The following is a 27,851-nucleotide window of genomic DNA, read 5'->3' on the forward strand; positions in this document are numbered from 1 at the left end:
AGTGCCATTGACACTACACTGGAAAGAAAGAGCACAACGGTGTCCGTCCACCCATTCGTTCATTCATTCATTCAACAAGTCTGTCGGGTGCAATGCCAGTTACACAAAACAGACACTACTCCCAACCTCCCAGAGTGTGCATTCTAGTAAAAGAGATGTGTTTCAAGCTCTCAATGAAGTGCACAATGGCTACCTGTGACCAATTCACAGATGGGGTAATGAGGAAGCCGGTCTAGTCTTAGGTCAGGGAAGGGTCCCCCAAGGAAGAGGATTGTGGAGCTGGGGTTCTGAAGGATGCACAGGATGCACTAGGCAAAGGCAGAGACAGGTAGATTGGAGAACATCACGGGCAAAGGGAAAAGATGGTGGAGACAGAGCAGGATGAGATTAAGCACCAGAAAGAAGAACTGAGGGAGACCCAGGCCGCAGCAGAGGGAGGCCTCAAATGTTTTATAAAGCTTTGGGTTTTTGTCCTCAAAATCAGTTCCTTTCAAAGGGTTTTAAGCAGAAGAGTATCAAAAACAGGCTTGCATCTTGTGAAGCTCAGCCTGGCTGTGCTGTGGAGAGGGAGATGTACATGGCAGGAGCTCTGGCTATAATGTGCTCCAGGGGACTCTAACCCAGTGGCAGAAATTGAAAAATGAAGTCAGAGTAAGAGAGCAAAATCACAGACCTTGGTTATGGCTTGGACTTGGGTAAGGGGAGAGGAGGATAAAAGGGGAGATCCAGGGCATCTGTTAGGTCACTAGATAATGTCTCTAGACAAGGGCTAAAAGTGGGGAGAGCACTGGATAAGGAAGGAGGCAGAATCCATTAGCTACAAATACAGAAGAGGTGCACCCAGAAAAGACATGTGGTGACAACTAGGACAGTCTGTGGGGAATAAGCCTCTTTCAGTATTTAATTAAAATAGGTGTCCAAACAGTTCTCAGTTATCAGTGCATTGATTAGTGTCCCGTTTCCCCTATTGCAATCTCTGGGCTTTGCTCCTTTGCGCCTTCAGCAGGTGGAAGGAGTGGGAGGGGGCTGGGGAGACCGGTGCACTGAGTCATGTACATCTGGTGGACAGAGGAAAACTAAATGGCCTCAACTACTTAGAGTGCCAGTTTATTGCGAATATTTAGCTTACCGAGCAGCAATCCTCTCCCCAAAGGGGAGGACTGCATATAAATGTAATTTACATCTCTGGCAACTTTCTCCAACTATCCCCTTAATGAATTAGTCGAATCATCATGGCATCCAAATTGGTTCCTGTGATTCTTTCATTTTCCAGGTTGTTTGCCTTGAAAGTTTATAGCTGAACTGGAAAGCATTTATAATAATAGGACATTTTTTTTTTGGTGAGCCTCAGGGGAAGGGGTCTTTGAGAAACCAACACTTGAGAATCACAGAAAATGAACCCAGCTGGTGGGGGATTTTGTTGTTGTTGTTTTGCTGTTTTTGTTGATGTTTTTTTGCAGTGCTGAGAATGGAACCCAGGTCATCACGCATGCTGAGCAAATGCTGTATCACTGAGCTACATCCCCAGTCTCTCTGGTAAAGTTTTTAAGGGAGGTTTACCATGTCATTAATCTTTTTCTTGGAAAGTTGTGAGGGCAATAGCCACCACTGGGTTTGAAAATTATTTTTGTGGAAAATGGAATCAAAAACGACACTAAAATTTTCATTGTATACTTATCTGTTTCAGGATGAAGAATTAAGATAGATTTAGGTTTCTGTATTCGTCAAAGATCAAGGCAGAGATCGAGGAGGACACTCGAAAGAGACAATTGAAGATAAATGAATGGAGGGGCTGTTTCTAAGGGTGTGATCCAAGTTAAAGGAAGGCAAAAAGGGGTAGTGAAGCACCAGCCTGTTGGGAAACCAGGAACAGTCCCAGGAACAGAAGGGGAAAAGGAGATTACTCCTCTAGCAGAGGACTCCTCTGAATCCTCAGTGGAATGAGGACACTCTAGTCCAGTGGGGAGGGAAAGGGGCGGTAAGTACCCACACCCCTCCTCTCAGAGATGCCTCTCATTGGCCCATTCGAACCAGAAACCAATAAGCAAAGAGTCCCCTGACTAATGGAGCCCCTGACTCACAGAGCCCCCTGACACAGTCTACACAGGTAGCCTCAGGGTCACAGAGCAAGGGCAGAGAGAGGCACAAAGTGGCTGTGTAGGGCAAGCAGAGAAAACCTCACCCAGGAGCCCAGAGACTGGTTCAGATTTGCACATTTATGTGGATCGATATATTTATGTAGTTCTATGCATATTTTCATGATACTGTTAATCCCACATGGATATTATTAAACAAACCAACAACAGAAAACAGATCTGCTAGCCCAGGACATGTCTGGGGTGAGGTGGGCCGGGCACTATACTCAACAGCACTATCTGCTAATTCCTCAGTTTTCCCTGGAAGTCCACTGTGCCTCTAGCCACTGAATTTTTCTCTCCCGCCCCTGGCCCCCACCAAAAGGAGACAGGGCTTGAATTATTGATGAAATCAGAAATAGAAGTATGGGGATTACATATTTCCACTCCTGCCTGTTGTTTGTCCAATAAATAGCATTTCCTCTGCAAAACTGGAGCTTTCATCTCAGGGGTGTCTACCAGACTTAAGCAGACATGCAAGCTTCCCTGGGAGAAAACCCCCTGTGACTCTACTCGCTTTGATCTGCTATCTTCCCAGATGCAGTCATAACAGACGAGTCTGGAGTCTACCAGGATACTTTCCCCTTGGCCCGGTTTTATTTCTCGCTGTGGAGTGTACTTGCTCGTGGTCTTTCCCCTGGCTTGGATACATGCTCCTCTTGCTGGAACTTGCTAATTTCTGAGCAGTTCTAACGTTCCCTTTGGTGAGGCAGGGAACAGCTCTGGGCCCCAATAGAGGCAGACCTGCTCAGACACTGCCCTCTGCTGGAAGCTGTTGGCACTGCTCAATCCTCCTTGAGGGCTGGGGCCAGGAATTATGCCTGGATACACCTGCAACTCTGCAGGATACATATGTAACATGGGTACAGGCTTCCTTACCTAGAACACCTCTCTTGTTAACAAACCAGATGTAAAAACTAAAAAGTTGAATATGATATAGAAAGATGTTTTTCATGCCTTGCTATAGAAAAGCATTTCTAAACAAGGCACAAAAAATATATTAAAGACTGATAAATTTATCTACTTCAGAAATGACAACTTCTGTATGATTTAAAACAACATAAAAAAGGCAATAGACAAAAGAGGAATATTTGCAACAAAGGATCAGTATCTAGAATATATAAAGAACCTCCACGGGTCAAAAAGAAAATGAAATCGATTCAAAAGAAAAATATTCTAAGGATATAAAATGGCAATTCATAAAGAAGGAAGTATAAATGATCCATAAATATACAACAGAAAATGCTCAGTCTTACTAGTAACCAGAAAAATGGAAATTCAAATGCTAGAGAGAAATCTTTTTTTTTTTTCTTTTCACCTACTGAATTGGAAAAGAAATAAAAGGGCTATAGGAGAAAAGATATTTTCACACACTGGTAGGATTTTAAACTAGTACACTCACTTTGTATAGTAATTTAGAAGTATGTATTAAAATGTAAAATGTTTATGCTATACGATCCACTGATTTTATTCTCCATATCTTCCCCAGACAAACATTTATCTGTGTGCTCAGAAGGCAGGTCCAAGCATGGTTTTAACAGGTTTGTTTGCAAAATAACAAGTTTTTTTTAAGTTTAGAAATAATTTAAATGGGGTTGGATAATTAAACTGTAGTTTATCCATGCCAAAAACATATGTACACAGCAGGGTTTTTTCATTTGTTTGTGCCTTGTGGTGCTGTAGATCAAACCCAGGACCTCGCACCTGCTAGGCAGGAGCTCTGCCATTGAGCCACAACCTCAGTTCCATTTATAGTATTTTTTAAAACATAATATGTGTCCTGACATAGAAATATCTCCAAGACATATTGTTGAGAGAACAAAAATCAAGATGCAGAATAATAACCTGCATATTAAAAGCCCATGCATACAGTGTAATATTATATTTTTTTCTATGGGTATGGATGTGTCTGTAACGCAGGGTAAAATGTACAGGGCACATCAAACCAATAATAAAGAGCTACCTCTGGAGTAGAGATAAAAACAAGATTATGCTTAAAGAGGATTTCAGCTTTATCTGTAATGTTTAATTTTTTATAAAGAGAATATATTCATGTATTATATGTATAATTAAAATGAATAAAAGCTACTCATATTAAAAAGAAGAAAACTTTTTCTCATCCTTATTAAAGCACCTGAAATGGCCAGGGAATTATTGAACTAAAGCAAAAGGGTGCCACAGGTGATATGCCAGGGGACCTGATAAGTACAGGGCACTGTTGTTGTCATGGAGATGGCTGCCTTCAACACAAACCATCCTGTGCATCTATCTACATGTGTCAGATTTCTGACTGTTCCCCAGTCAGTGTTATGCTTGTAAAGGTTGGTTCACAAACTCGGTAATAATAGTACTTGTGGAGGGCAGCCAATGTTAAAATGTGATATCTCCTTTACAAGTCCCCTCTCCTCCTCCCTCCCCCTCCTTACTTTCTCCAGATGAGGCCACTTCGATTTAGAGATATTGGATAGCCTGTCCAAAGTCAGTTAACTGATATGTGGTAGGGCTTTTCCTAACCTCAGAGACCATACTTTAAATCATTTAAACTATATTACAAAGTCCTTAACGTCTTTGTAGTCTTTTTAACTTCGAAATGGCCACTTCCTGTCAGAAGCTCTCCTAGGTTTCCTTGCCATGTTTGCCGTGGCTGTTTGTCATATCGCTGTGAATCAGAACAGCACCTGGTTCATGCTGGGAGAATAATCAACCACAGTACGAGATGTTATTCAAGCCTCAGTACAAATAAGGAGCTCAAAGGGGGGAATGCACTAGGAGAAAGATGCAGTAGAGTAACAAGTAAGAGTTCAGGAATAATCTTCAACCAAAAGGCTACTTCAAATATTTTAAAAATAAATTTTAGAAACAAAACTAATCAATAATAGCAAGGATTCAAATCTGATAATAATGTAATCTTTGCACGATTCTCTAATAGGATGCAATTTGCTTCATCTTCCAAATTCTGGAAATTTCTTATAGCAACATGAAATGCATTCCAATGATGCAACCCTGCTCTAACTACAATTCTTATCAGACCAAAAAAAAAAAAAAACATAAACAAAACAAAACAAAAATCTCACAACTGGGTGACATCAGAAACATCAGAAATTACTGAGAAGTGTCTTTAGCAGAGGACCCCAGCAGGGCTCTGGGTCCCCTTTGGAGGAGAGGCAAGTCTCCTCTTGCTTTGGGGAAGTGGGATTTCAAGTGACATTTCTGGAATAACTCATGGGTAGACAGAGCAGCAGTTTTACAACTTAGAACTATGATTTCCCACCTACCCTCCACTCTCCAATTTAAAAAAATGAATTAATCTCTATTTGGTTTTTTACTTAAGAACAGGTGAGTCTATGAATAATACATTGCCTGACAGGTAACACAGGGATCTGAAGGCCCAGAAGTCTGCAAGCAAATGAAACTCAGAGTATGAAGATACACTGTGGATTTTAAGTAGCATCATGTAGGCAAAGAGAAACCTGGGAGAGCACAAAACACTCTGCAAATAATAAGCACATCTAAGCCCCTGGCTATGTACACAGACATATCTCATCTCAGATGATGTTAATTGAAAGTCACTAGGTTCCCATATGAGGAGGGGAGAGATAAATCAAGAAATGCAATCTAAAATAGGATTAAAATGTTCAGATTCTAATGAACAGTGTTTCAGGGCAGAGAAAAGGGACATTTAAAGCTTCCTTCCTGGGATGGAACTCCAGCATCCTTACCAGGCTCTGGCACTAGAGCAACCAAGGCCAGGGCAGCAGATATGGGGTGGCTGCAGAACTCCTGAAGTATCCTAGGATTTCATTTCCTGGCCTCCCAACAACTTAACTGACTGGGTCTGCCCACTGAGGCCTAGAAGATCTTTTTTCTTCCATTTGTTAAGCATAAGATAATACAATAGCATCATGTGGATTTTAGAGATTAAATATCAGCAAAAGCCTTGCAAGGTAGGATGGCTAACTGGCAGGGTTTCAGCCAGAAATCTTTGGGGGAAATGGGAAGGAGATGTTGAAAACCATGCCTCTGCCCATCCTCAAGAGCACGGGGAAGGAGCTCCTATTCCTTCCAAGACCTGTGGTGTTCCCAGATAAAAAGGAAGCTCTGTGGGTCACTGACACTCCACATCTATCCAGTAAGGAACACTGCTGTCCCAAGAAGGCCCCGAGATCTCAATAGCTTTACCACATACACATGTACACACACACACACACACACACACACACACACACACAAGCATGTCTCTTATCAACTCTGTTGAGCAAAGAGTTTTTACAAAATAAAGGATTTGAACTTTTATCCTGTAAGGTTCCTTTAGTTAATTATCTAGAGACAGGACAAAGTTTAGTCCCTTTAAACTTGTCCCATTTGGGAAATATGCACCAACAAAATATTACTCTGCTCCTCCCACTCAAGTGAAATGGCCCTCATTTAGGAGCAGAAGCTATTTGGAGTTGTGGCAGGAGGGAAATTAATATGTGAACTGAAAACAGACAGACCCTTTAAAAGTCTGCCCACACTGCAGAATTGGAAATAGATGAATTTCTTTCCCATTACAGCAACAATACCACAGGCAGGATTTGTTTGCAAGATAATAAATTGGCAGACAAGCTGGGACTAGAAGATGGCTCTGCCTCACAGCAGCCTGAGCAGAGTTGAAGAGGAAGAGAAATCCACCATAGCGGTAGGCCCTGCGGGAAGCCAGAACCAGGGGATTTCTGTGCTATCTCTACTCCAATAGCTCTCTCCTCCAGACTGGCCTCAAGTCACTAGCTAGAGAGGGTTGGGTTGGGTCACTAGGAGCTTGTCCCTTTATTTTGGCCTTCCTGGGACCATTCCTCGTGACAGAAGAGGCACAGGAGAGACAAAGAGCACAGGCAGCCATTGGCAACCCAACTTTGAGTTCTGACTCTACTCCTTACAAACTCTGTGACCTTAGGCAGGTTGAGAAACATTGCAAGCTCAAAAGCCCTCACCCATAAAATGGGCCTAATATTGTTATCTACCTTGTAGGCTTATCGTAGAATTAAATGAGAAAATTCATGAAAACTGCTTAGCATATTGCTAGTGTATAGTTAAAGTGCCTTATAAATGTTAGCTAGTATTATTATAGTCAAGATCCCCCAACAAAAAATCTTGCTCAAACATGAATATCTATCCTAAAAGAAATGGACACAGACAGCCCCAAATATTATGGGTTTGAATGGCTCTATGTCAAATTGTCTGACATACTGCTATATTCCTCAGAGACCTACAGCCTCATTCTAAGTTTTACTGAATGAAGGAATCCGTGAATTAATGAACTTTTCACTGATCCAATACTATTCATATGATACTGCCTAAAACAATAAACTTCATTCCAATTTCCCTTTATTCAACCAACATTACTTATAAGCTCAACAGTATCACAAAGTACATGATATAGACTGAATTATACACCCCATCCTCAAACTCATGTTGAAGCCCTAACCCCTCAATCTGACTGTATTTAGAGAGGGTCCCTTTAAGGAGGTAATTAGGGTTAAGTGAGTTTATAATCTGATAAGAATGTCAGACTAATGTCCTTATGAGAAGAGATCCCAGAGATCTAGCTCTCTATCCCATTCCTGTGTTCAGCTGTGTGGGGACACAGAGAGAAGGTGGCTATCTGAAAGTCAAGAAGATAGGCTTTACCAGAAACCACCTATTGGCACCTTGGTCTTGGACTTCCAGCCTCTAGAACCATGAGAAAATAAATGTATATAGTGTAAGCCACCCAGCCTGTGGTATTTTTGTTATAGCAGCCAAAGCTTACTAATACAGGACATTGAAGTTCTGACCTATTCAATGTTTTGACTACAGTGTGCATAAAAGTATTGATCTAGCCTTGGTCAGAAGACACAGAATTTCACTTAGGAGGAATAAATTCAAGACATCTATTGTACATCATGGTGATTATTGTAAAGAACAATATGTTGTTATACTTGAAAATTGTTAAGGAAGTAGATTTTAAGTGTTTTCATCACAGAGAAAAAGAGAATACATAAAGTAATACATGTGAATTAGATTGATTTAACCATTACACACTGTATACATATATCAATACATTGGTTTTACACCATACATATACAAATTTTACTTGCTAATTAAAATACATAAATAAATAAGAAATATAAAGTAATGATCTAACTTATATTTGAATGTGATGAGGGGTAGTAAGCTACCTACAGGAACAGCTAGTTTCATCTACAAGAAAATGCTTCCTGGGGCTGGGGTGGTGGCTCAGTGGTAGAGTGCTCGCCTAGCATACATGAGGCACTGGGTTCGATCCTCAGCACCACATTAAAAACAAACTAATGTATCCACCTAAAACTAAAGATACATAAATAAATAAATATTTTTAAAAAGAAAATGCTTCCTTATGTTTTACCCACTGGCCACACAGAAAAAAAAATTAATAACTATTATACATGATAATTCTTCAAAGATCTGAAGGCAGGTATAACCCTCTCTCTGCCCTATTCCACCTCCAACTCTTCTCCAACCTAATTTATCCCAGTTCAGCACTACACAATTGAACTTTCAACAGCCATGGAAATGTTCTGTATTGGCAATGTTCAATGTGCTAGTCACCTGTCACATGTAGCTACTGAGCTTGAAATGTCACTAATGTGCATAACTGAATATATAATAATTTAATTTTGATTTATTTAAATTTAAATAAAGCCACATATGCCTAGATATTACTGTATTAACCAGCATAATTCTAACCTAATTTTTGCATAGGTCTTTAAAATTCTTTGGGTGTTTTAGATGGCTATGCAACACATTAGTATTATTTCTTACTATATGGGTCAGTACTTTTGATGATCTCAAATGAATTGAAGGTGTTAAGTAGAAGTCTATATGATTGGCCATTCCTCCCATTTTCCCTGTGTCACACCTTCTATGAATATGTCAATGTCCTAGGCAGCATGGGCAACACAAAATGCATACAACCCTGTCCCTGGGCTCAGGAAGCTTTCAGTAAAGAAAGGAAGGTAAGAGCCGGTCAGCTTTCCATCCCTGGGACCAAATACCTGAGATGAATCAATTTAGCAGGAGGAACAATTTGATTTGGTTCATGGTTTCAGAAGTTTTCCTCCCTGGTCATCTGGCCCCATCAATTTGGGCCTGGAGGGTACAGTCTATCTTGTTGGGAGCACATGGAGGAGGAGCATTTTCAACTCATGGAAGTGGGGATACAGAGAGAGAGGAAGGGGCCAGGGTTCCAATATCCCCTTCAAGGACATGCCCCTAATGACCTGACTTCCTTCTACTAGACCCCACATCCTAAAGGTTCCACCACTTCCTAATAGTATTACAGGAAGGTGACCAAGCCTTTAACACACAGTATTTGGGGGACATTTAAGAAATGTCCATAATAAGGAAAAGAACCATAATAAGAAGTCAGGGCAGAGAATGAGGACACCAGGAATGTAATAACTGTGGTTTTATCCAAGCAATGCCTCAAGAGTCTGGTCTAGCTGTAATCAACAGGGGAAAGTCCTGGAAAGAGATATGCTTGAGCTCTTCCTTGGATGATGGTGTGGTTGACAGAATGATGCCCCCCAAAGATAATCCACATCATGATTCCTGGAATTCGTGAACATGTTACATGGCAAAATGGAATTAAGTTTGCAGATGGAATTAAAATTGCAAATTAACTGACCTTAAAATAGATCAGCCTAGATTCTCCAAATGGGCCCAATGTCATCACATGGTGCTGTGGTTTGAACTTTGTTTCCCAAAGTTCATGTGTTAGAATATTAATCCTTAAGGCAGCAGTGATGAGAAGTGGGACCTTGAAGAGGTGAGTAGGTCATGAGGGATCTGCCCTCATGGATGAATCAATGTCATCACCCAGGAAGTGGGTTTAACTCAGGAGTTGGTTTGTTAAAAATTGAGTTTGGCCCCTTCTTGGGATCTCTGTCATCTACCCTCTCACCATGTGATGGCTTCCACATGTTATGATACAGCAAGAAGGCCTTCATCCAATATGGCTCCTTAATCTTGAACTTCCCAGTCTCCAAAATTGTGAGCCAAATCAATTTCATCACAGGTATTCTGTTATTGAAGCACAAAAGAAACTAAGACATGTGAGGCCTAAAAAGTGGAAGAGGGAAATAGAAGAGGAGGTCTGAGCAATGCCAAGTAAGAAAGACCCAACCCACTGTCCCTGGCTTTGAAGATGGAAAGGATCCAAGAGCCAAGGAAGATGGGCAGCTTCTAGAAACTAAAAAATCAAGACAACAGATATTCTCCTGGAGCCTTTGAGAGGAACATGGCCTATTAGCACCTTAATTTTATCCCAGTGAGACTCATATCATGAGTGGCCTGCAGAAAAAGACATGCCCGGGGTTAGCTTCAGGGAAGGGGTGGACCTCAGAGCTGCAGAGCCTTGTATTCTAGAGACAGAGGTGGCAACTTTATTTTGGGGCACTGCAAAGACATTGGGGCAAGTGTGCATGCGGCATATGAATTGTGTCTTCACCAGCTCCCTGCTGTTGAGAGTCACTTTAACACCTTGTTCCTGATACCCCTCCAGGTCTTCCTGCACCCTGTTTAGCACTGCCAAAGGCATGCCACTCTGTCACTCTGTCTTCACAGTGAGCCAAACGGCAGTACGTATCACAGCCGAGAGAAGGGAAAAAAAATCTCAGTCCCCACTGAAGGTGAAGATCACTTTATGCATTCCCATTAAAAGGGAGAAGTGAAAAGCATGAAGTCGCATGCCAACAGGAGAAAAGAGTCGAAACCAGAGTGACCTTGACAGGAGCAAGCACCAGCAAATCTCTGGCCCTGGCTCTCAACACTGAACTCCTGGAGAGACCCACCATGTTTAGACATGTCCCTAAACCCCAGCCCCAATCCCTGACAGCCTCCTGGACATGCCTTGGGCTCTCAGTTCATCTTGTTCCAAACATAGCTTGTTATCTTTCTCCCAAATCTGCTCCTCTTCTCACATCATGACCCTCTACCCAAACAAGGAAACCAGAGTCTCACACGGCTGCTCTGTTCCTCGGATCCCACCCTTCTGCACCATCCTCAGCTACTCAGCCTCCTGTCCCAGTCATTTCTATTTCTGTGCCCTCCACCCCCACCACCAATGAACTTCATCCAGCTCTCATTATTATTATTTTTTTAGTTGTAGATGGACACAATAACTTTATTTTATTTACTTATTTTTATATGGTGCTGAGGATCAAACCCAGTGCCTCCCACACTCAAGGCAAGCGCTCTACCACTGAGCCACAACCCAGCCCTCTCATCATTTTTTGCACAGACCATTGCCGTAGCCTTCTGGCTATTCTCCTCTCCAACTCCCTTTCCAATCCACCTTCTATTTGGCTCCCATAGGTTGTTCCCCTTCTACATGCAAATCTGATGATGGAATTTCCCTTCCGAAAATCCACGAGTAGCTTCCCTCCCAAGGCTGGTGAATAAGGCATTCCAAGACTTGCCCCTACCTAGCTTTATCCAGTCACCACTTACCACTCCTACGCCCCATTCTCAATTCTTTCCCTCAAGGTTCCAGGCTATTTCACATGTCCTTGGCTCTGAAAATTCTCTCTGCCATGCCCTCCCTGAGGATCTCTTACTTGTTCCTCCACACCCAGCTCATGTGTCCCTACTTCAGCCCTTTTGCCAATGGATTCACACACCCCCATCATACCAGTGTTGCACACTCACTCCTGGAGAGCAGGGACTGTGTCTTATTTATCCTTGAAAACTCAGGGCCTAGGACAGCGATGTCCTTGGAATGAGCGAAACTGTGGATGGCCCCCATTGCAGGCCGGGAGAGGCTGTGCAGATGGCTGGAGGGACTGGTGATGCAAAGGAGGAGAGATGCTTCCCTTCTGGGCCCTGGAGCCCTTGCCCATGCAAGTTCTGGGCCTCTAGATCCAGCAGACAAGCACACACTGAATGCCAACGTGGAAGTCCATCAGAATAACAAATGAACTACAAAAATATAAATATCTGTCTTGGTGGTGTCATGGGATAGAAGTTCCTGCCTGCTTTGGGAACTGGAGAGAGTCCAATTCTGCATTTTGTCCTCTTCTGGAGAGAGGCCCTACCTGGACTCAGGCCCACCAGGCTTCAGGAACTGAAAGAGCCAGCAGGCAAGGACATCAGAAGCATCACTGCTGCGCCAGGGGCTCTCTATGCACAGAGAGCTGAGAGATGACCTCACTCTCTTTTTTTATTTATTATGATTGAGGTAAAATTCACATAACACGAAATTCACCATTTTAAAACTGTACAGTTCAGTGACTTCTAGTACATTCACAATGTTGTGCAACCATCACTGCTATTTCAGAACATGTTTACTACAAAAGGAAATCTTGTGTCCATTAGGTACCCATTCGCACTCCCTTCCCTCCCAGCTCCTGGAAGCAGCAAATCTACCTACTGCTTCTATGGATTTGCCTATTCTGGTTATCTCATATAGATGCAATCCTATAATATGTGGCCTTTTGTACCTGTCTTCATTCACTTAACATAATGTATTCAAGGTCCATCAGAACTTCATTCCTTTTGATGGACATGCCATTTATCACTTGATGGACATTAAGTTTGCTTCCACTTTGGGGCTATTATAAATATTTGGCAGCAATAAACATCTGTGAGCAAGTTTTTGTGTGGACATATTTTCATTTCTCTTGGATACATATGTGGCCGGGATTTAAATTGCTGGGTCAAGTGTTTGACTTTTTTTTTTTTTTTTTGAGGAACCCACCTTTCCATTTTTGAGGAATCAGCTGCTCTAGAAAAGCCCCTACTGGGACCCCAGACTTAATAACTGAATCCCTGTCCAGTTCCCCCAGGAGCCAGACTAATTGCAAAATAGCCTTTCATCTCCTGCTGCAACCTGTGTGGCTGAACCCTAGAAACTGGCAAGGGGTGATGGGGAATTAAGAATGACACACAAACATTTAAAAAAAGAAAGCTGGGACTAAGTGGGATGCTGACCTCCGATGGAGGAACAGTGACCCAGAGTTAGCACATCAAATTTATTATATAGGTTTTATCATCAAAAGATTATTTGTGGGAAAGTTTTTGCAAAGCAGGCAACCTGAAGGATGCAGGACTGGCAAGATGTTAGGGTTATCTTGTTATGCTCAGAAATATCTATCCCCAGCAACTAGTGCCTGAGCTCAAGGTCAAGATTGATATAATTCCATGCCTTTGCACAGAACTTCCTCAGGCAGGGCATCCCCTTAGCTCCTGGGCAATCTTGTCCTGCACCTTTGCACAGAAAGTTCCTAGGGCAAAGCATAGCCACAGCTCTGAGGCAGTCAGAGACTATGATCAAGTTACTGCTCTTCACAATCTCCTAGGGCACTAGGTACTGCCTTTGAGGAGCAGGGACCACAATTGTGAAAAAGCTATTTCTCTGCCCTGGTCATGTTCACTACCCAGGGGCCAGACAGTAAGATGAAGGCCATCCTGGGTATAGTGCCTCTGGGCAAGGACATGAGGGGAAAAGCAGATCAGAGAGCACTGGGAGGGCTTCTCCAGGAAGTATGTATGAGGTAGGACTTGAAGAATATGTAGTTTTCTAGGGTTGGAGCAAAGACAAGTGTAAATTTTCAGGCTGCTGAAAATAGCATGTGCAAATGATGGGAAGATGTAATGAGAAGATGTAATGAATTCTAGTTCAGGGAGCTAGAATTCAGAGAGTGTTTTGTGTTTTTTACTGCTGGCATTGAGTCTGAGGAGGGGGAGTAACAGGTTATGGAGGATGGGCTGGTTGAACGTGAAGGCCTGTGAGCCTGCCTCTGGAGCTGCCAAGACCCTGCCTTGTTCTGTCTGTCAATCACCAGTCTGGTCCTGCTCCTCAGACTCATGCTTTGAAGCTGAGCTGTAATTGTTGCTCTCAGACCTTCAACCTGCCTAGACCTCTGCATATCACGTAACTCCAGACCGGACCCAACTTGGCCTTTGTCTGCCTTGTATCTATCCCTGCTGTGCTCTGCTGGTCCACATGTTCTACCCCAGGGGATTCTCTAGCCCTCTGGCTTCTGCAGAAAGAAGCCCTCATTTCTTTTCTTTTTTATTGATACATTATAATTGTACACAGTGGTGGGATTTGTTAGTATATATGCACAATATAACAATATAATTTGGCCAATATCCCTCCCCAGCACTTCCCCCTTCCCTCTCCCTTCCCATACCTTGGTCCCCTTCCTCTGTTCTACTGATCTCCCTTTGCTCTTCATGCGATCCCCCAACATACACCTTTCCTTTCGTTTCTTTTTAGCTTCCACATGTGAAAGAAAACATACAGCCCTTGATAGAAGCTCCCATTTATGATCAATAAAATGGTTCCCTTGAATCTGGCCAGTTTCTTCTCCTTCCTACTTGCCAATGAGATCCAGACTCACTGTTTTTCTTCATCTATTCACTGTTTTTCTTCATCTTTTCTTTATTTTTCTCCATCATTCTTCCATTTGTAAGTGGAAGAAAGTAGAGATGCCCCACATGGCATTCTTACCTAAAGTATCTAGAAGACAGGATGCGTGAGGAGCCTGTGATCCCCAGCTGCACTGAAGTGAGGGCTGCAGGGAGCACATCTTGGGAGGAGTGCCATTGAAGGCATCAGGGATCCCTTCATTCTCAGCCTGATGGGTTTCCCCACACAGCTTTTAGATTCTGACTCTGTTACTAACTAATTGGTTGAATTTTTGCAGAACCTGCAGGAAAGGCCCCAACATTAGAAAATAGACATCTAAGATGTCTATTTCTATCATCTAGAAAGCTAGTAAATTGGAACCCTTCTATACTGCTGGGGGAAAGATAAAATGGCCCAGTCTCTGTGGAAAGCACATTTTAAGGAACAGCACTAGAGCTGGTGACAGAGGGAAACAGTCACAGGCTGAAAGGAGGAGGCTGAAGCCAGGAGTTGGCAAACTGAAGCCCACAGTCAAATCCAGCCCACCACCTGTTTTTGTATGTCCAGGAGCTAAGAATGGATTCTATATTTTCTAAATGTTGATTTAAAAAATCAAAAGAAGAAGAATATTTTATGACTTATAAAAATATGTAAAGTTCAAATTCAGGGTTCATAAAGTTTTATTTTTTAAATAATAATCTATAGTTTTTTCTCTTATTATATAATTATGTACATAATATCCTTAATTCTTCTTCTTGGATCTAAAAACTCAAGTTATTTACTATGTGGCTTTTTACAAAAACAGTTTTCTAACACCTTCTCCAAATTGTGTCAGCATGCTTTGATTTTATGTGCTCCAGGATCCTCACCTCAATAATCCACGTAAGGCCAAGCAGCCTAACTGTCCCTTCTTGATTACCAGTCAAGAAGGAAAAGAGCCACCTTTGACACCCCATCCCAATGCCAAGTTCAATACTCTTGTCTCCAACAGTCTCCCCGCCCCCATCTTGTTATCAAAGCCTTTGGAAAATCCGAAGCAACACCAACTCACACAAAGATCGGCAACTCCCACCGTGACCAATGATAAAGTGTCCTAAATCTCTTATTTTCTGAGTATCTTACATGCCAGGCACAGGGCTGAATATGTTAAAGACACATCCCAAACACATGGCACAGCAGGGACATTGGTCCCTTTTCCTCCCTTTATACTCTTCTGTTTTCATCTGAGTGGAAAGGGAATTTTTAGCATAACACAGCAAACTTACACTAATTTATGTAGCATTGCTCATGAATAAGGCATTGTTTTAAATAAGGGTTTCTTGACCTTGATACTATTAACATTGGGGCTGGATACTTCTTGGTTGTGGGTTGTCTTTTGCACAATAAGATGTTTGAGCATCCCTGGTTCCTAGTCACTAGATGGAAACCAGCAGCACTTTTCCAAAACCAAAAATGTTTTCAGACACTGCCAAAAGTCCCCTAGGTACAGGACAGGATATGCCCACAATTAAGAATGTCCCACTACTCTAGCTAAACCCAGTGTCACATCCCTATACCGAGAGACTCCAGAGGCTGAGGCAGGAGGACAGCAAATTTGAGGCCAGCCTTGGCAACTTAATAAGACCCTGTATCAAAATGAAATTAAAAAGGTTGGGGATGTAGCAAAGTGGTAGATTCCCATGACACTCAATCCCTAGTACCAAAAACAAGTAAAAGAACAACAACAAAAGAATCATTACCCTAAGTATTTTACAAATAAACTCACAAAAATTCTATGCAATGAACAATCATTGGCACAGCCAGGCTGAGTAACTACTCAAGGCCACACAGTTGGTTACTGCCAGAGTAGTCTGATTCCTGCATGTTCCTACTACTAGAAATTTTAGCAAGTCTCAGAAGCCACAGAGCCTACACTGGCATAGAGAAGCATAGGGGCTCTCCCTTCTGCTCTTGTAGGATAGAATCACATTGAGGGCTCTGACTTTGACCACAGGGAGCATCAGCAAAATAAAACCAGAATCTGAGAGAGAGAAATGGGCTAGGTAAAGGAAGCTGAGACAGGGCCAGGGCATAAAGACCTCTGAGCACCTGTCTAAGGCTGACTCTGTGTGGCCTGGTGGAAAAAAAACAACTCCTATGGCCCATGATCCTCTGGACTATGGGTGTTCATGAACAGCTATGGTAATTCCCTCCCTCTCTACCCTGTCCCTCCCCGCCGCCCTCCTCTTCCTCCTCCTCCTCCTCCTCTTCTTCTACTTCTTTTTCTTCTATTGATAATGAGCTATATACCTGCCTTTTCAGATATTGTGGGTTATAACATGAGATATATGGATATTAAAGTAAACTGAAGCTCAGCTTAATGAAGTAAAACACACCTCTCACTGGAGGGACCCTCTAGGACAGCTGGGATTTTGTTTCAGTGACTGCTATTGGCTGCAGATAAATCAGATGCAGAGTGAATTCACTAAATAGGAAATCATTCTTACCCATCATGGAAGGGTCAGATGTAATCACTCTGGGACCACTAGCTGGTTTTCCAACACAGTTGCCATTCCAGCTTTCTTCTGTCTTTGAGTTTCCTCATCTGTAAAATTGGGAAAAAGAATAGTATTCACAGTGTTGTTGTGGAGATAGCACACGTGAAACACTTAGAACAGTATCTGGGGCATGATAAGCTCTCAATAAATATTAGCTATTTGGGGCTGTTGCTATTTCCTGAATATCTACTACTTGCCAAATCCTCTGCATTTTCTTCTCTAACCCTTGTAACAAATGCATGAAGGAAACAAGTGTCCCCCAGGAGGTACGTGTTTAGGAGGGGTCCCAGGCTCCACTGCCTATTATTTGGCCATTTCATCTTAACTTCACTCCCTTGAATCATGAATACTTCTAATCCTCTGGAGTTTCTTTAAAGAAAATATCTGTAAGAAAGGCCTTGAAGGTCTATTCAGCAAGTAGCTTAGCAGTTGATACTGGGGCAGGGATTAGTGGAATCAGCATACAGGGATGTCAAAGACAAAGGTTCTACCTCCCACTTCTGGTAAGTCTTGCCCTGGGTTCAGTTTCAAGTTCTGAGTGAATATTATAATCTAATTTCTACTCATTCTTGCTTGATCTGAAAATTGGCTCAACTGTCCCAGGTATTAAAAGAAATGTGTTAATGGTATTTCAGGCATAAAGCAGAGGCTGTTGCACACGGAGCAAGCAGTGATCAATTAGGTCAAGTTGAATTGACCTAGAAATTCAGGGGGAGAAGAGTTTCTAGGGAAAGAGGGCAACTAGAGTTTGCTGAAGTTTGGAGCAGCTGTCCCCAGAATAAGGATAAACAGGCCAGAGGAAAGTCAAGTACAACGACCAACCAAGATCTTGACTTTAGGGAGACCCCTTGTCCTTCAAGGGACATTAATATCCAAGGCAGCCAGCAGGGGTGAAGGCATGAGCCCAGTGGCAGAGGCTAAAACAGACCAGAACCCCTCTGACAGCCCCTCTCCACTGTGGCAGCAAGACAGAGCCAGTAGGGACCCCCCCCCCACAATCAGATTTAGTTTGACTACTGGAAGTGCAGCCTAAGTGAAATGATATATTCCTGGAAGTGCTCTGAAAAATGTAAAGGCTTATTTCCATAGAATAAATTCTACTTCCAGAAATATTTCCTACAGAGATAATGTCAGACAGATTTTGTATTGTGGCATTGTTTGTAATACTAACAAATTTGGGATCAACCAAAGCATTCATTTAAATAGTTAATTAAAAACAAAGATGCACACCAGAATTTACTAACACAAAAATATGCTTCTGACATGTAATTACATGGTGAAGAAAGCACATTCCAAAGCAGTATGTTAGAATATGTACTATTGATATGAAAATAAAGAAATATATATAAACACACACACACATATTTATAAAACCATTGGCAGAAAGGCAAGAATATGGACAAACCCAGAGATGCTTGAAACATTGTTACCAAAATGTTGCCATTTTCTTATCTTCCTATAAAGTTCCCAAAGAGCCAGATTTCTCCCTGTTGGAGTGACAATTTAAAGATAAGCGAGGAAGGAGGCCATAATGATCCATATGGTCGTGGATTAGAGTTGGAGACATCAGTAAGAACTTATGCTTAATTATATACAGATTGTTACATACTGAAATATTTATAGATCTTTGTTCTGTATGTGTTGTTAGGCACATTACAATTGCTCTGCCAGCTGAGAAGGTCTGGAAGAAATGATATTCCCATAGTGAGCAGCCATCTAGAACCAAGATTGATCAGTCTTTCTCTCTCTGTCTTTTCCTTCTTTCCCTTCCTTCCTTCCTTCCTTCCTTCCTTCCTTCCTTCCTTCCTTCCTTCCTTCTTCCTACCTCTAGACTATTTGGCAGTGTTTGTTTAAATTGATTATATGCAGAACTTGTGACACAGTAATTCTATTCCTAGCTATATACCCTATAGGGAAATGTGCACAAGAGTACTCATAGTAGAAGCATTTGTAATAACCCAAATATAAAATAACTCAAATGTCCCTCAACAGTAGACTAGATAAATAAACTATAAAATGTGGAATATTCTTATAATAGCATACTATATGCAATGAAAAATGAGTAAATTAAAACTACATTACACAAATTTCAGATCTTTGTTTCTAATGTGATGCTCCAACAAAAGGAAGAAGGATTTCTTGAAGAAAGGGCTGGCTCTAAGACTGGGGCAAGAAATATCCTATAATAATAATAATGAAAATAATAATAATAATAATAAGTATGGTTTAGTCCAAAGTACCTTGTAAGGGCAGAAAATAAGGAAATATGTATTGTTTAATGACAGGGACACATGTTGTTAGGCAGTTCTATCATTATGTCAATGATTTAGCTTACATAAACCTACATGGTATAATTCACTCACTCAACCGGCCTTTTGATATAAACAGGAGGCACAGTAAACACCAAATATATGAAGCACCAAATCTTATGTTGGTAGAACACAACATACTATTTTATAGTAAACTTTTTTTATAAGTAGAAGGAATACACTCAGATAATGATAAAAAGGATGGTTTAGAAAGGATACACACCAGTTGCAGTCATTTATTATCACTATCAATTATTATGTACTATACATAATTTATGTTCTTTGCTTTCATATGAGTGACAGTGCAGTAGATTTGTTTACATCACCACAAACGCCTGGGTAATGTCTTGAGCTACAACATTATGATGGCTACATCATTGGTAATAAGACTTTTTCAGTTCCATTATAATCTTATGGAGCCACTGTCATATTCGATCTGTCATTGACCAAAATGTTGCGTGACAGTCATAAAAAATGCACATAACAGCAGCATGTCAATGAAGCTCAGGAGCCAGCAGACATAACTCCCAGTGGTCAATCTGGAACAATTTAAACAACATCACAAAATCATACTGGTCAATGACCAAATATAAAATAAGTATCTATGAGACCATACTGAAAAACTAAGTGATTTAAAAAATTAACAAATGCTAGGGAGGGAGGAGAGGGGAATGACCCATGCAGAAGAATTCCACATAATTTTTGTACATAATCTGCCCTCAAGGAACATAACTCTTTATTTCTCGAGTGTGGTTGTGCTTAGTGACTTCTTTTCAAAGGGTGCAGTATGGTAATAAAGAAGAAGAAGAAAAACAGAGTAGCTGTACAGTGGAGGGATCTGACAAATACACCTCTGCCTTGGCAATCAACATCAACATCAACAATCAAGAATCACGTTGATATTCCGCCTTGATATGATGTGATGAAAATGATACTTCACCCCTATGATTTTCCTCCTCAGAAGCCATAACCCCTGTCTAATCATGAGGCAAATACCAGACAAATTCTCGTAGAGGAGCACTCTACAAAATACCTGCCTCATGTTGCTCAAAAATGCCAAGGGCATCAGCAATAGGGAGAGATTGACCAACTGCCACAGGCAAGAGGTGTCCAAAACCATTCCAAACATAAGGGTTCTTTTTAAAGTTCCCACAGAATGACTTTTCCTTCACAAAAGAATCCCTCCCCCCAAAAAACTTCTATCTCAACTTTTAACAATATAGAAAATCAGTAAAAGCTTTGAAAATAAAGCTTTCTCTTAAAGAGTTTCCAATAACTTGGATAAAATTCTTACATAGGGCTTAAGGTCAAAGTTCTTGGGGGTTTTTTTGGGGGGGGACAGAAAGATTTCCCCAAATATATCAGAGGGAGACACAATCCCAATAGGGATGGGGTGGGCTGAAGAGGGCTGGAGCTCCCTTTGCTGGGCTCTTCTGCTTTCTGCATGTCAGCCTCTTTTTGTGAGAAGGCAAAGCCAACCGTTTCCAGCTGTATTTGCAATATTTTCATAGGCTCCTGGTCCTTCTGTGCTCTTGGTCACTGTATGTCCAAGGAGAGACCCACCCAAAGGAGCCTTGCAGGGAGGCCATGGAGTCTCCAGATTGTCAAATACCAGGGTCAAATTCCCTCAGGCTTCTGATGCACTGGAGATAATGGACATTTCATCGTGAGCACATCTGGATGGCACTGGTCCCTGAAACCTCCTGAAGATTCCTCTGGCCCCTACGCCAAGTGAGACATGAGAATCTTGAGAGGCTGCACTTCTATGAGTCAACTGATGGGGGGCAAGCTTTGGAATTGTTTTATTTCTCCTTATCGATTTTATATGTATGCAGCTCAATTAAGTAGAATTATAACAAATTGTTTGCCCAATGACCTGTGAAACACACTGTGAAAAATAATTCTTCTGACTAGTCAGAGAAGTTCCTAAATTTAGATTAAGAGACAAGGTCAGAAAATGACATCTTTGAAAAACCAAAAATAACAAGAATCAATATTCCACCCCATGGCAACTTCTCATCCCCTGTAAGTCATTCACCCTCCGAGATGTTTGGCAAACAAATTACAGATAAGACCTGGAGCGACTCCCAAATCCTGTCAAGGGCGCTGGGGAATCTTCTGTATTTTCCACAGGACACAACTAATCTCCAAATGCACTTTAGCTTATTGAGACAAGCTATGGCTGTGACATTGTACCATGCTAATGACGAATACAAATGTGAAGTTCTGCATGGAGCCTAGAGATGGGGTAATTGAAGAAGTCCTGGTCAGGGCTTTGAAAATAGGTCTAACTTTTTAAATAGTTTGACTAAATTTATGGCTTGGGTTACCAGAAAAGAATCTTTTCCAATGGAACTGGGACAGTTCTTCTAGTTCTATTGCAGAATGCCCCACAAAATCAGGCAACCCTGCAAATCCCCCAAGGGAACTTGGGAAGACACTAGCAGGGAGGTGATCCAGGTAGATGGGTGTAGTATTCATTTACCACAAAGCTGGGGATCTCATTTTAGAAGTCCTATCTTGATGTGTTTATAAATCCACATCCTTCTGGTTGAGGAAATGTTTCTCCACACTCCAGAGCTAAGACACATCCGTCGGTACTGAAGCAAGTCATTTCCAAAAGTGGAAGATGCTGAACAAAGATGTCCTCACTGAGGTCCACTCCAAGAAGCCTACTTAGGCAGCCAGCTGAACCTTTTAATGCTTCCTCACAGGAATCAGTTCAAAAAAGAATGTACTGCATATTAAATTCTGCAAGTTCATCTATTTAACTCAAGATGCTTCTTAGATTCATCTCTTTTGGGTAGTATAGTCAGTGAAGATGGATTCATCTGGCTTACTCATATCTTTCCTTAATTGTGTTTGATTTTTTAACTTCATACAGAAAAAAAGAGGGTTGTGTCCTTTCTTAAATGCAATGAGCTACTAGGAGGACTCCACCCAGTGGTTTTGCATCAGTGAAGGAACTATAGCAAAACACCTTTGTACTATAAGCCCAAACCCTGAGCTCATGTTGCACAGAGATTCTTAAAGCTTCATTTGTACCCAATAATCATCTTCTGTGGCTTAAAAATAACTCTACAAAAATTTTCAACATATTTTGAAATTTTTTTGAGAAAACATTTGACCTTTGATTTTTGGGGATTGGCTGACTTCATTTAGCATGATAGTCTCCAGATCCATCTACTTACCAGAAAATGTCATAAAGTCATTCTTTTTATTGCTGAGTAATATTCCATTGTGTATATATACCACATTTTCTTTATCCATTCATCTGTTGAAGGATCCCTAGGTTGATTCCATAGCTTAGCCATTGTGAATTGAACTATAAACATTGATGTGGCTGTGTCACTGTGGTATGCTGATTTTAACTCCTATGGATATATACCGAGGAGTGGGATAACCAGGTCAAGTGGTAGTTGTATTCCTGGTTTTATGAGGAATCTCCACACTGCTTTCCATAATCATTGCACCAATTTGCAGTCCCACTAGCAAGTATGAGTGTACCCTTTTCCCCACATCCTTGCTACCACCAAAATAAGCTTGTAAAAGAAGCCATTTGGATCTTCTCCTGTCTGCTAAGACAACCATCACTTTTTGTAAAAAATTCAGTTGTAAATGAACATAATCTTTTATGTATTTATTTTTATGTAGTGCTGAGAATTGAACCCAGTGTGAGCACATGCTCTACCACTGAACTACAGCCCCAGCCCCGAAGCATCACTTTTCTTCCCCTACTTTGCTCCCAAAGAAATTGTAAGGCTCGGGTTATACTCAGCTTCCCTCTTGGTTTCTGTAGGACACCTTGGTGAACACACACCCTCATATGTTTAAAACATTTGCCAGCTGTAAAATGCCTTTTTTAAGCCCCTTTATAAAAGAATATTCAAGTTGGGGATTGTGCTATTATGAATTTCTGGAACAAAAGTCCTGGAGGCGACAGCTGCTCTCTTCCTACTGTTGTAACAGGAACTTGGCAGCACTGAGATGGGCCTGAGAATCTCCCTGGGGGTAACCCACTAAATTTAAGAGCAGAGTCCACCAAGTCCTGACCTATGCATGATCCAGAGATCCCCTAACAGGTATAGATAATCCCATGGGTTGGGCTGAGGAACCTCTCCTTCTATGAATTACACTAGAAGGAGACAGAGACAGAAAAAGAGAAAGAGAGGTGGAGACAGAAACTGACAAAGAGAGAGACTGAGACAGAGGGACGGAGCGCTCTCCAAGGTCCTGGACAACATTCCCTATGTATCTGATGGCCCCTCTCAAAGGCAGTTGCCCAGGGCAGACATACTGCTACTTCCCTAGGGTGTGACTTGGCATCTGGAATACCAGGAAGAACTTGGGCCAGATACACACGGGTTTTAATGTCCAAAGGAATAAGGCAGGGATTATCCAAAGGAGAATAATAATGGACATTTTTGGCACAGAACTTTCCGTCAGGTGTCTGGTTTGCTAAGGAAACAACATATTACTACAGGGAGGCACTCAGAGGGGAAGGCCACATCTGCAGCTTGAACAATTTACACTCAAAACCAAATTGAGGGCTGAGGTTATACCTCAGTGGTAGAGCACTTGCCTTGCATATGTGAGGCACTGGGTTCTATCCTTAGCACCACATAAAAAATAAATAAAGATATTGTGTCCATCTTTTAAAAAAATCTTTAAACAAACAAACAACAACAACAAAAACAAATCAAAGGAGTTGGGGGAAGGCAGTATCAGTTCCATGATTTCCGGCTTTGTTCTAAAGGGCAAGATTACCATAGTTCACATCTTGAATGAACACTGAACCTCACCCCCCGCCATTTGCTTCTATCATCATTGGAAGAACCAGTAAGTAAAACATTTTATTTTTTTATTTTTTATTTTATTTAAAGAGAGAGTGAGAGTGAGAGAGAGAGAATTTTTAATATTTATTTTTTAGTTTTCGGCGGACACAACATCTTTGTTTGTATGTGGTGCTAAGGATCAAACCCGGGCCGCACGCATGCCAGGCGAGTGCACTACCGCTTGAGCCACATCCCCAGCCCAGTAAAACATTTTAAAATGTAGGCTACAGTAATACAATTACACCATTTATGTCCTCTATTTATTATGTTCTTTGTCACAATGAATCAATGAAGTATTATTATATTCATTTCATATCTGCATAATTGAAGATATTAAGGGACAAATAACAGGAATATGTAGAAAGAAAGTACTGAGGGTGAATTTGCACCCAGAGGGGTCTAGCTCCAAAGCATGCACACTCTTAGCCATGTTATGTTTCCTAGTTTCTACTTTCCACACTTTCTCAGAGTGGCCGCATTTTCAGTCTCAGTCAAGTGGCCCTGTGAGCCAAACCTCCAGAAGGAAATGATACAACACAACTCGAGGTCTAGTGCCTGAACATTTTGGGTATACTGTTTGCAGAAATGAAACCTATGTTGGTTTAAGTCACATGAACAGAAGACCTTTCTTAAAAAACCAGAGCCTCAGGCTTGCAAATGTCTGAAAGAGGTACCTAATCTTCATTGGCTACGGCCATACCACCCTGAACGCGCCCGATCTCGTCTAATCTTCATATACATCTTAGAAATTCTGACTGTTACAAGTGTCAGACTAAAATCCATTTTGCATGAGGATCTTGCTTAGAAAAATACTACAAAATATTCTTAGGATTTCCAATAAAGTCTGGAAATTAAAAGTATGTAATTATCTTAGCTTCTCACTGAAATGACTCTAAAATGACAGTACAGAAATCTAAAGGAATAAATCATACGGACAAAGAGAATGAGAAGGGAGAGAATAGGAAGCAAGGTGACCAGAAGTAAAGAACAAGTGATAACTCAATAGAGAAAGTCAAAACCCAACTGCTTTCAGAGGGACAGCTAATGAGAAACAAGCTGATTTGTGCCATGAAGCTCCCAAAAGATTCTGGGTTTGGAGGCACCAGGTACCACTGAAGGCAAGGATGAGGAGCAGGGCCAAAGACAAGTTGATTGGCAGAAGTCTTCATGAGAAGCATTTACACCCCAGTCCTGTCCTTTATCCTACCCATGGAATCAGGTAGCCAGCCCTCTGATGCCCACTAAAGGAAACAAGAAGTGCATTCCTTAGGGAAACTGAACCATGCATTTCTGGGTCTGGAGACACAAGGTTCTAATGAGTAAAGCACTAGATGAAAATGAGAGAATTCATGAAAGTCTGCATACTAAATAAAGGCCCTTCCTTCACCCTCTCCAGAGGCTGATAAGTTTTTTTTTTTTGGAGAAAATAAAAAATGCCAGATGTTATAGTTTGGATATGAGGTGTCCCCCAAAAGCTCACATGTGAGACAATGCAAGAAGGTTTAGAGGAGAAATGATTGGGTTATGAGAGCCTTAATCCCATGGTGGAATTAACTGAGTGGAATCTGAAGGCTGGTGGGGTGTGGCTGGAGCAGGTGGGTCACTGGGGAATGTATTTTGTATGTGGTGAGTGGAGTCTCTCTCTCTGCTGCCTGATCATCATGTGAGCCACCTCCCTCTGCCACATTCTTCCACCCTGATATTCTGCCTCACCTTGAGCCCCAAGGAATGAAGCCAGCACTCTACGGACCAAGACCGCTAAAACTGTGGGCCCCCAAATAATCTTTTCCTTCTCTACATTTGTTCTGGTTGGTTCTTTTAGTTGCAGCACCAAAAAAGCTGACTAAAACACCAGAGAAAGACTAATCTATGATGATAATTGAGGGCTGCTTAACAGAAAGTCAAAACCCTGATTAAATTATTTTATTCAAAAATTTTGGATTTTCCATTTCAAAATTATTTGACGTACAAAAAAGCAGTAAATTCTTACTTAGAGTTACCGTATACCTTTCACTCAGCTTCCCCAATTTATGTTTTACACAGCTAGAGTACAATTATCAAAGACATATAATTAAATTAGCATTGCTACCATACTATTAATTAATTAATTTATAATCCTTATTCTAATTTCATCAGTTTTCCTTCTCTGAAGTCTAGGGTTTAATCCAGGCCCCCAGGTTGCACTTAGTTGTCATAACTCCTTAGTCCCCTCCAGTTTAGGACAAATCTCCATTATTACTTTTGTCTTGAATGACTCTTTCAGATATGATGATATATCATGTCTACAACTTGCTTTTAAATGGTCTAGGAAAAAAGTTCTTCCTATTGTATCTATGACTTTTATGTAAGTTTGTGTTCGTTTTAAAAATTTAAAAACTAGTTAGGCATGATGTTGCACATCTGTAATCCCAGTACTTTGGTGGCTGAGGCAGGAGGATCCCAAGTTTAAGACCAGCCTCAGCAACTTAATGAGGCCCTGAGTAACTTAGTGGAACCTGTCTCCAAAAACATAAAACCAGGCTGAGGATGTGGCTCAGTGGTTAAGCCCTGGGTTCAATCCTCAGTACCAAAATAATAATAATAATATAATAAAAATAATAATAATTAATAATAAAAGTTACAGGGGGTTGTATTAGTCAGCTTTTCATTCCTGGGACCAAAATATCTGACAAGAACAACTGAGAGGAGGAAAGTTTATTTTTGATTCCTGGTTTCAGAGGTTCAGTCCATGGTCAGCTGACTCCATTGCTGTGGACCCAAGGTGAGATGGAGTTTGGTATCATGGCCAAAGGGCCCAGCAGAGGAAAACTGTTCAGCTCATGACAACTAGGAAGTGGGGGGAGGTAGAATAAAAGGTTTCAGGGAAGACGTACCTTTGAGGGCATGTCCTAAGTGGCCTTCAGCCTCCTTCAGCCATGCTCCACCTGCCTACAGTTAACACCCAGTCAATCCATTCAAACTAGGATGGACTGATTAGGCTGCAGCTCTCACAATCTAATCATTCTACCCCCAAACATTCCTGCATTAACATGGGAGCTTTTGAGGGGACATCTCATATCCAAACCATAATAGTCTGTGAAACCATAAAAGAAAAAATTTTTGAAGAAGTTAGGAGTTTGGAAATCCAATATCTGAGTTCCAGAAAGATAAAACAGAGTACACAGAGTGGGGGACAAAATATCAAAGAAGCATAAAAGAAGAAAATGTCCTAGACTATAGGACATAGGCTCTCAGGTCCAAAGGCCCACCAAGCACTGAACTTAATATATGGAGAAGACCAAGGAATATCATCATGAAGTTTTAGAGCAATAAAAAAGAGAAGGCACAAAGTATTTCTGAAAGAGTTTAAAAAAAAAGTCTTATGCTCTTTACAAGGCAATTTTTGGCTGAAGGGTACATCATTTCTCTTTGCCTAGCCTCAAATCAATAAAATTCTTTTTACGAGACAGTGACTGAAATGTTCAGAACTAGAAGAGACACACATCAATCAAAAGGGGTTTCTTCAACAAAATCCCGCTGTTTTCTACTGCAGATCATGTTGAATTATAATCAGATAATACTCCTTAGTTTCTCAGACTTTTTCCTTAATGAGAATGTTTCTTGAATGCTATCAAAAGTCCAAGTGG

The 27,851-nt window shown here is 41.3% G+C and overlaps 1 long non-coding RNA gene across 3 annotated transcripts in view; it reads right to left on the bottom strand.

Annotated features, from left to right (window-relative positions):
• The window catches only part of LOC125615215, a 284,873-nt gene that overhangs the window by 43,326 nt on the left and 213,696 nt on the right, over positions 1-27,851 (bottom strand). For 2 of the 3 annotated variants that reach the window (XR_007345745.1, XR_007345749.1), the window contains one exon: positions 17,031-17,128. This is a non-coding gene — a long non-coding RNA (uncharacterized LOC125615215). Of the gene's footprint in view, positions 1-9,471; positions 10,254-17,030; positions 17,129-27,851 lie in introns of those variants that run through there. The other variant, XR_007345748.1, reaches the window with a different exon arrangement.

This window comes from Marmota marmota, unplaced genomic scaffold (assembly GCF_001458135.2).
Source record: "Marmota marmota marmota unplaced genomic scaffold, marMar, whole genome shotgun sequence".
In the NCBI taxonomy this organism is placed as follows: Eukaryota; Metazoa; Chordata; class Mammalia; order Rodentia; family Sciuridae; genus Marmota; species Marmota marmota.